Raw genomic sequence first — 6,705 nt, 5'->3', positions numbered from 1 at the left:
TGGACGAGATAAAGATAGACACGACGTTGATGATCGATCACGATGATATAACGGACTCGGTCCTAACTGTTGCATTTCGTTAATGCGAAACACCGGCCGGCACGATAGGCGCCGGTGCAAGTTATTAAAGACAATCGATCTAATTTTAATCTCATCTCTCTGTCACCCACGCTGCCGCGTTCTCTTGGGGAAAGCGAGGCGTCTGGTCGCGCGACCTCGTAGGGGACACTGCTCCTGCTGCACTCTGATTGGCTGGTAACCGGCGGCACTAACGGAAAGTATCTTCGTTCATCTCCGTCCTACACGTTCGTCGCTGTCCGTTCCCACTCCTCCACCTCCAGACAGGCTATGCAGTGGGGAGCTATGGGCGAAGAGTTGGAAGGGGAAATCTATGTAGTGAAAAGAGGATGGAGATAACGTGAAAGGAAGACGTTCGATATATTCGGTGCTGGAGAGACGAGGATGAAATTTAATATAACTAAAATTGGTTGAAGAAGGATGAATCTGTTAGCAATAGTAAAAAGAGAGAAAGTGCTAAGGAACGATGACGAAGACAGAGTGGCTCGGTGGCATGGAGAGAAAGAGAGAGAGAGAGAGAGAGATAGGAAGTGCAATGGATTAATACGAAAGAAAGAAAGAAGCTTCGTAAATAGTGATGGATTTGAGAAACATCGAATTAGTTTCATTATGCGATGAGAATTTAAACAGGAATTTGTTTAGTTGATTTGCAATGAAAAATGCGTTAAAATACGAATATTTTATGATACGTGATTATATTTCCAGAATTATATATCCAGAACTTAAGGTAATAATGTTTAAAATGATGACGAATATTACGATCGATGTCAATTCATAATATTTCGTAAATAAATTTGGAATAATTTCTTCTAATCCCAACAACAATAATATAATTCAAACCTTCATAAAACTGTGGCATTTGAAAATTTACGAGGCAACTATTCAAATGCCCATCACTAGGGATAACGTGGTGGGCGCTTGCTGAGAGACAAAGTCAAACGATCCATAAACCAGTCGTGTATCGGACGGAGATAGAGAGAGATAGAGAAAAGGCTCGCCAATGGAACGGTAAGAGCGGGATAGATGCGCGTGGAAGGGGACAAAGAGGAGCGAGCGCGCAGCAGGAAAGCCGCCGGGCGCCATACTGCTTTCGTTCGTTCGGCACAGTACGCGCCCAGCGCCTACGCGGATCGTCGCGGTGCTCGTCGTCCTCGTTTGTCGTCGCTGGTGGTGTAGTTCTCTTATTTTTTCATTTTTTTCACCCTCACGAATTTTTACGCTAACCCGTGCGTGCTCGCAACAAGGCCGGTCGAACGAGACACCGAGAGATAGAGAGAAAAAAAGTACATCGTTTCAGTTCGGCTGCAGCCGGCGCCGCCGCTGCTGTCGCTGTTCTTTTCTCGACCGGCTTGCGTGGAGCGTGCGTCTTTCTCGTCGGTGCGAATACAGTGGTGGAAGAAGAAGCATACGGGATTTTACACGCTCGTGAGGACTGGCTACACGTTTCTCTGTCTGGCTTTGGAGCTGGCCGGCTCTACGCATCCCGCTAGGTGAGTGAACAAAGAACAAAAAACGCGCGATAGGTTAGGCGACATGACTCTTTCGTACTTATTTTCGCGACCACCGCCACCGCTGCCATCGTGTCGCGACGTAAAAAGAGATCCCCATAACCAAGCTGTAACGTGATTATAAATACCGTGGTTTCGTCGCGCCGATACCGGTTACGGTTACATGCTTTTACTTTCGATCGAGGCCGACTCGGCCTCGAAACTCGTCCATACTTTCGGAACAGCTGCTCTCGTTGTCCGGATCACAGTTACCACGGATTAAACGAAGGTTAACGATTCACCTTTGTTGTTTGTTGTCCACCACCATTGTGTCTGTAGCAATTTTCTGCGTATATATGAGGATCTCTTTTTCAAGTAACAACGTGTTTATGTTTCTCGTTTATCGAAAATAAAAAATTATCTCTTTCTCGTCAGTACGTATTCTTTTAACGTACGTTGATTTTAAATTTCGGAATGAATTATCCGTTACGATCGAACGCGTATTAAATACTTATATAGGGTGATGGGTAGTTTTTAAAGCAAGCAAATGGTAGGAGTCAGTCGGTAAGCTTCCATTGACAATAGACGCTCACGTTACGTTAAACAACAGAATATCGCGAATCGATGTTGACGATCGTTTTGAATCTTGTCACCGTTCGTATCGCGGGAGTATCGATGACAATAAAACAAGGGATCGATTACTTCGTTAACCGATTGATTCATATCCATCGATAGGCCAATAGCCGATCATTCGAAAGACCGCAGTTTATCATTTCGAACGGGACACGTTCGACTATATTTCATGCGTTCAACAAACATACACCACGACGCATGTTTTTTAATTCCTTCTATACAATCCCTATATCTTTTCACGCTTTTATATCGTTCGTGAACATTGTAAACGTAGAATTGTATTTCGCTGGAAATGATAATGAATCGTTCATTCAAGCGAAATCGCCGATATTTCGAAACCTACATCGATAGTATTTATATGTACACTAGAGAACAACCATTCACTGAAAACCGGTATTAGCTATAGTCAGAGTTCTTTCAACTCGAAAAGTTTCCAGATAAAATATAATAATTAGTTCGATAACTGTACATATACGTGGAGTAATGCCATTCGCTTTTAAAACTCGTAATAAATTTTACGATATTTTAATGGATAATAAATGTTATAGGTCGTAATAATAGACCCTTTGGTAATTATATCGAGATAAATTTCCTTTTTTTAATTTATTATTTTATTATGTATAAATGTCTAATTTGTATCAAAATTTATTTTTTTTTTTTTTTATGGAAAACTTTTATTTTTTAAGTTTTTCGTCAATAGACAAGTAGTTTTGAATTTTTCAAAGATGTCTTTCAATGGTAACTCGTTATTCCATCTTCGACGCATTCCCTTATCCTTTTCATTGTCATAACGGAACTTCCTGTTTACTTGGCACGAGTTTTTCCTTTTCCACGATGTTGCATCGATCTCGTTGCCATCGAAAGTGAAATCCACCTGCGTTGCACCTGGGTTGCAAATTTGTTTCACTTCCTCTCATCTAACCTCTCTTCTCGATTATAATTCTATCCCTACTTCCTTATAATTCTCTAGAAGCAATATTAACATATTTATACTGCAGTTGAATTTTATGAAAAGTAATCGTTCATTGAGTAAATTAAAACATATATAATTCTTTAAATTTAATCTTTTAATTATCAAAACAAAATATTCGAAACTCATTTTTCACATATACTTCAATATTTTCAAAAAAATGATTAGAAATTTTCTTGAATATAGAATTTCGAAAATTTTTAGCATTTTTTCAAAAGACGACATTTATAAATCGTTAAGAATAGCATTTCATAAAATTCTTCTTCATTCGTATTTCTTTTTTTTTATCCTCGAAAAACCATGAAGTTTATTGTAGATCAGACTACACAAAGCTCCATAAAGCGTTTTCGAAAGTGACTGTGCAGTGTAAGACTGGTCTTTCCATTCTTCGTCAGCGATCTGCTATGCCAGTAGCAGATGTTTCTTGCGGACAGAGGACACGAGTCCTCCGTCCCGAATCCTCGTTCTCGAAACATAAATTCCAACTTCTGACTGTACATTGTACATGCCATCCGATATGCAAAATATTACGATATACACTAGTGTCTGATATATGAATTTTTTTCATCCAATAAGTTATAAGATATATGATTTAAAATACGAATTTCCAATCATATGGCTCGTAATCCTCAAGAATGCCAAAGTTTTATGTCCGTTTTAAATTTTACACTCAAATTTCCCTATTCCCTTTTGATTCATAAACAACAAAAACATATTTTCAAAAACAATCATGATTACATACACAAAATTATTTTAAAAAAGAGAGGGGGAAGAGCAATTCAAAGAATCTGACATCGAATACCCCTATTATAAATTTCACTCATCGCGAGTAGGAACAAAAAAGGGAATTAAAAATTATCCGCGAATAGTATTCGAAGTATTCCACTCGCCGTGGAAAGTCAATTCTTCATTCCGTCCAATTCATCCGTGTCGTCGAATCGAACGTGGAAAAATCTCATCCGATTCGCAATTTCTGCTTTTCCAGCGTGCGAGCCACACGGTCCTACGTCCCCCTCTCGCGGCAATAGAATTTCATATATCCGCGACGGCGACGATGCACACAAGGCAATTCATCCGCGGCGTCTATGCTTTCTCGCATTCGTTTTGCCATCCGGTCGTGCGGGTCTGGTAGGCGTGCAATCGTTAATCGTGTAGGTTGACGTCGAAAACGTGGAGGGGAGAAGAGAGGGTTCCTGGAAGGAAGCAAAAGGGCAACAAGGTTGAATTTCGTGGAAGAAGCTGGACGCTGTTGTGGTGTAGTGTAGTGTTGGGGAAGGAAGAACGAAGACGCACAAGGGTGGAAAGGAGATCTTCTCCGAGGAGCCGAGCAGCTGATGTAATTTTCTTTTTGCTCTTCCTCTCTCTTTCTTCTTTCATCTCGTCTATCATCGCTATCTCCTTTATCCCCCTTCCCATTTTCGCGTCGCCTCCTCGCTTTCGAGTTAGCCGGATCGAGTGAAATCGAACTCTTTGTTTGACCGAGGAGAAAAATCCTCGGTCGCTTGTCAAACTTCCTTTAAATCGGACGCCTCGTGTCCGAGTGTCGAGCTGTGTGGTGTCGATTCGCACGGTGGAGGGAGTGAATATAAAGGGAGAGCAAGAGAGAAAGAGCGAGGAGAAGGCAAGAGGGGCGTGTTGCCATGGCGAATTTCGCGTGTCAATGGGATCCCTCGAACCGTGTTAACGAGAAAATGCCGGAAGCTGGGGAAATGGCCCTTCTTTTTTTCCTCAAAGAATTACTCCAAAGCCCTTCTCCACTATTCTTTTTTTTCTTTCTTTTTTTTGTTTTCTCTTTTCGTTTTTTTTTTCTTTTTTTTTTTTTTTTTTTAGAAAAGAAGTCTGGTTATTATGGTTAACGGATGAATCAGGAATCAATCGATTCGTAATTACTTTTTCGTTCTTCGAATGATTTCTTCTTTTTTTTTTTCTTTTTTTTTTGTCCCTCCCGTTCTTTATTTGTTCCATTAATCACGAAACTTTCAGCGATAGATACGGGTAGAGAATGCAATTTATCTTCGTTCGCTATCTGAAAAAAACTGAACCCCTCGCACGCGAGCTGCATCCGGGCGCGAAAAGGTTTACGTAATCTCTTTCTCTTTTCTACAGCGACAGAAGCGATTTTTTCCTTTTTTTTTTTTTTTTTTTTCGTAGCTCAATATCGAATAATTCGACTGTAATTACATCACGTGTAATTACATTTCCCTTCTATGCACCTGTCCTCGATAAAAATAGTTAATTTGCATTTTTATTGGTAATTAATTTGAAACGAGCTCTCTTCGAAACCAACTACTAATCGCACAACGTAACGTTTAAACTTTTTTCAATAAAATTAAAATATAACTTTTAATCGAAGCTGCAGCCCATCCAACTTATGTCTCCAACCTCGAATACCGATACACATTTAACGATCCTCCCCCTCACCCTATTCAGAGCGTATAGAATTTTAAAAGGTCCGACCTCTCCCGCCAGGGACCGTCATTAACGACTCTCGATCGTTTCGACAATCGATTATTAGTCAATTCGATTAGCTTAGTAGTAAAAGAAAAGAAGAAAAAACTTAATCGACCCGCCTGAATATTTGCCACCATCTGATCCTAGCTCCGGATATATATATATAGCCCCTTATATATTTTCAATAAAATCGGCGATAAACTTTCAGAAATCGTTCTGCGTTTTCAACTCCAACCAGGTAATTACTGTCGAAATGCAGATGGTTTTCGATAATGGTCGCGTCCTTCACGGTATAATCCTTTACACACTCGAAAATCACTTACAAATGACTAGTAGTTAACTAGTAGTTAACTCTTCCCCTCTCATCTAATCTTTTACCGCTCACTTCAGTCCTTTGCTTCTTCTTCCAACGTTGTTGTTCGATCATTCTCCATTCTCTCTCTCTCTCTCTTCTCCAAAGAATATTATATTGTTGGCGTGCCATTTTAAGAAATGGAAGATGTCCCTCCCTCTCCCCCTTCCTCCCCTTTTCAAATTTCCACGAGAACGTTCCATTCCGCGAAACCGAAGGCGTGTCGTTTCTTTTCATCTATCGCGGAATTAAGATCGGGCAGCTCGCCTCGCCGCGGCCCTCTCACGCTCTCACGCCCGTTCATTAAGACTCGTTAGAGGCGCGGTGACCTCTGCAGATCCTACGATTACGCGCCAACGTATCCTCCGGCCACGACGCAGATGCTGACACGTCCGCCGATATATCATTTCGTGCGTCGGAGGGTGAAACCCTCCTCCCCCTCAGAGGGGGACAAACAACCTCCTCCTCTAATCACGATCACTCGCGGTCAACATGTGCAACTCTTTGTGCACGCTTAATCGTTTTGCCTCTCTCTTTCTCTTTCTTTCTCTCTGGATATGAATGTGTGGATGTGGAGTTTATGCGTTCTCTCCTTCCTTTTCACAGTCATCTACGGTCGTGTATGTATGTACAAGTGAGCGTACACGTGTCGAAATTCTCCAGCACGAGCCGACGAATAGCTTGTTACTCCCGCGGGCCAATTAGCAATGAATGGAAGCGGGAGTCTCGTGTGT

At 41.2% G+C, this 6,705-nt stretch overlaps 1 protein-coding gene across 1 annotated transcript in view; it reads left to right on the top strand.

The window, feature by feature from the left end:
- Positions 1–1,128: 1,128 nt before the first annotated feature.
- LOC102676321 (dystroglycan-like) overlaps positions 1,129–6,705 on the top strand; it is a 69,938-nt gene continuing 64,361 nt past the window's right edge. The window contains 1 exon segment of the mRNA XM_031509643.1: positions 1,129–1,568. The gene's annotated coding sequence lies outside the window, so the exon portion shown is untranslated.

This window comes from Apis dorsata, unplaced genomic scaffold (assembly GCF_000469605.1).
Source record: "Apis dorsata unplaced genomic scaffold, Apis dorsata 1.3 scaffold_165, whole genome shotgun sequence".
NCBI lineage: Eukaryota > Metazoa > Arthropoda > Insecta > Hymenoptera > Apidae > Apis > Apis dorsata.
The sequence above is the reverse complement of the archived record's forward strand: the minus strand, read 5'-3'. Positions and strand labels throughout refer to the sequence as shown.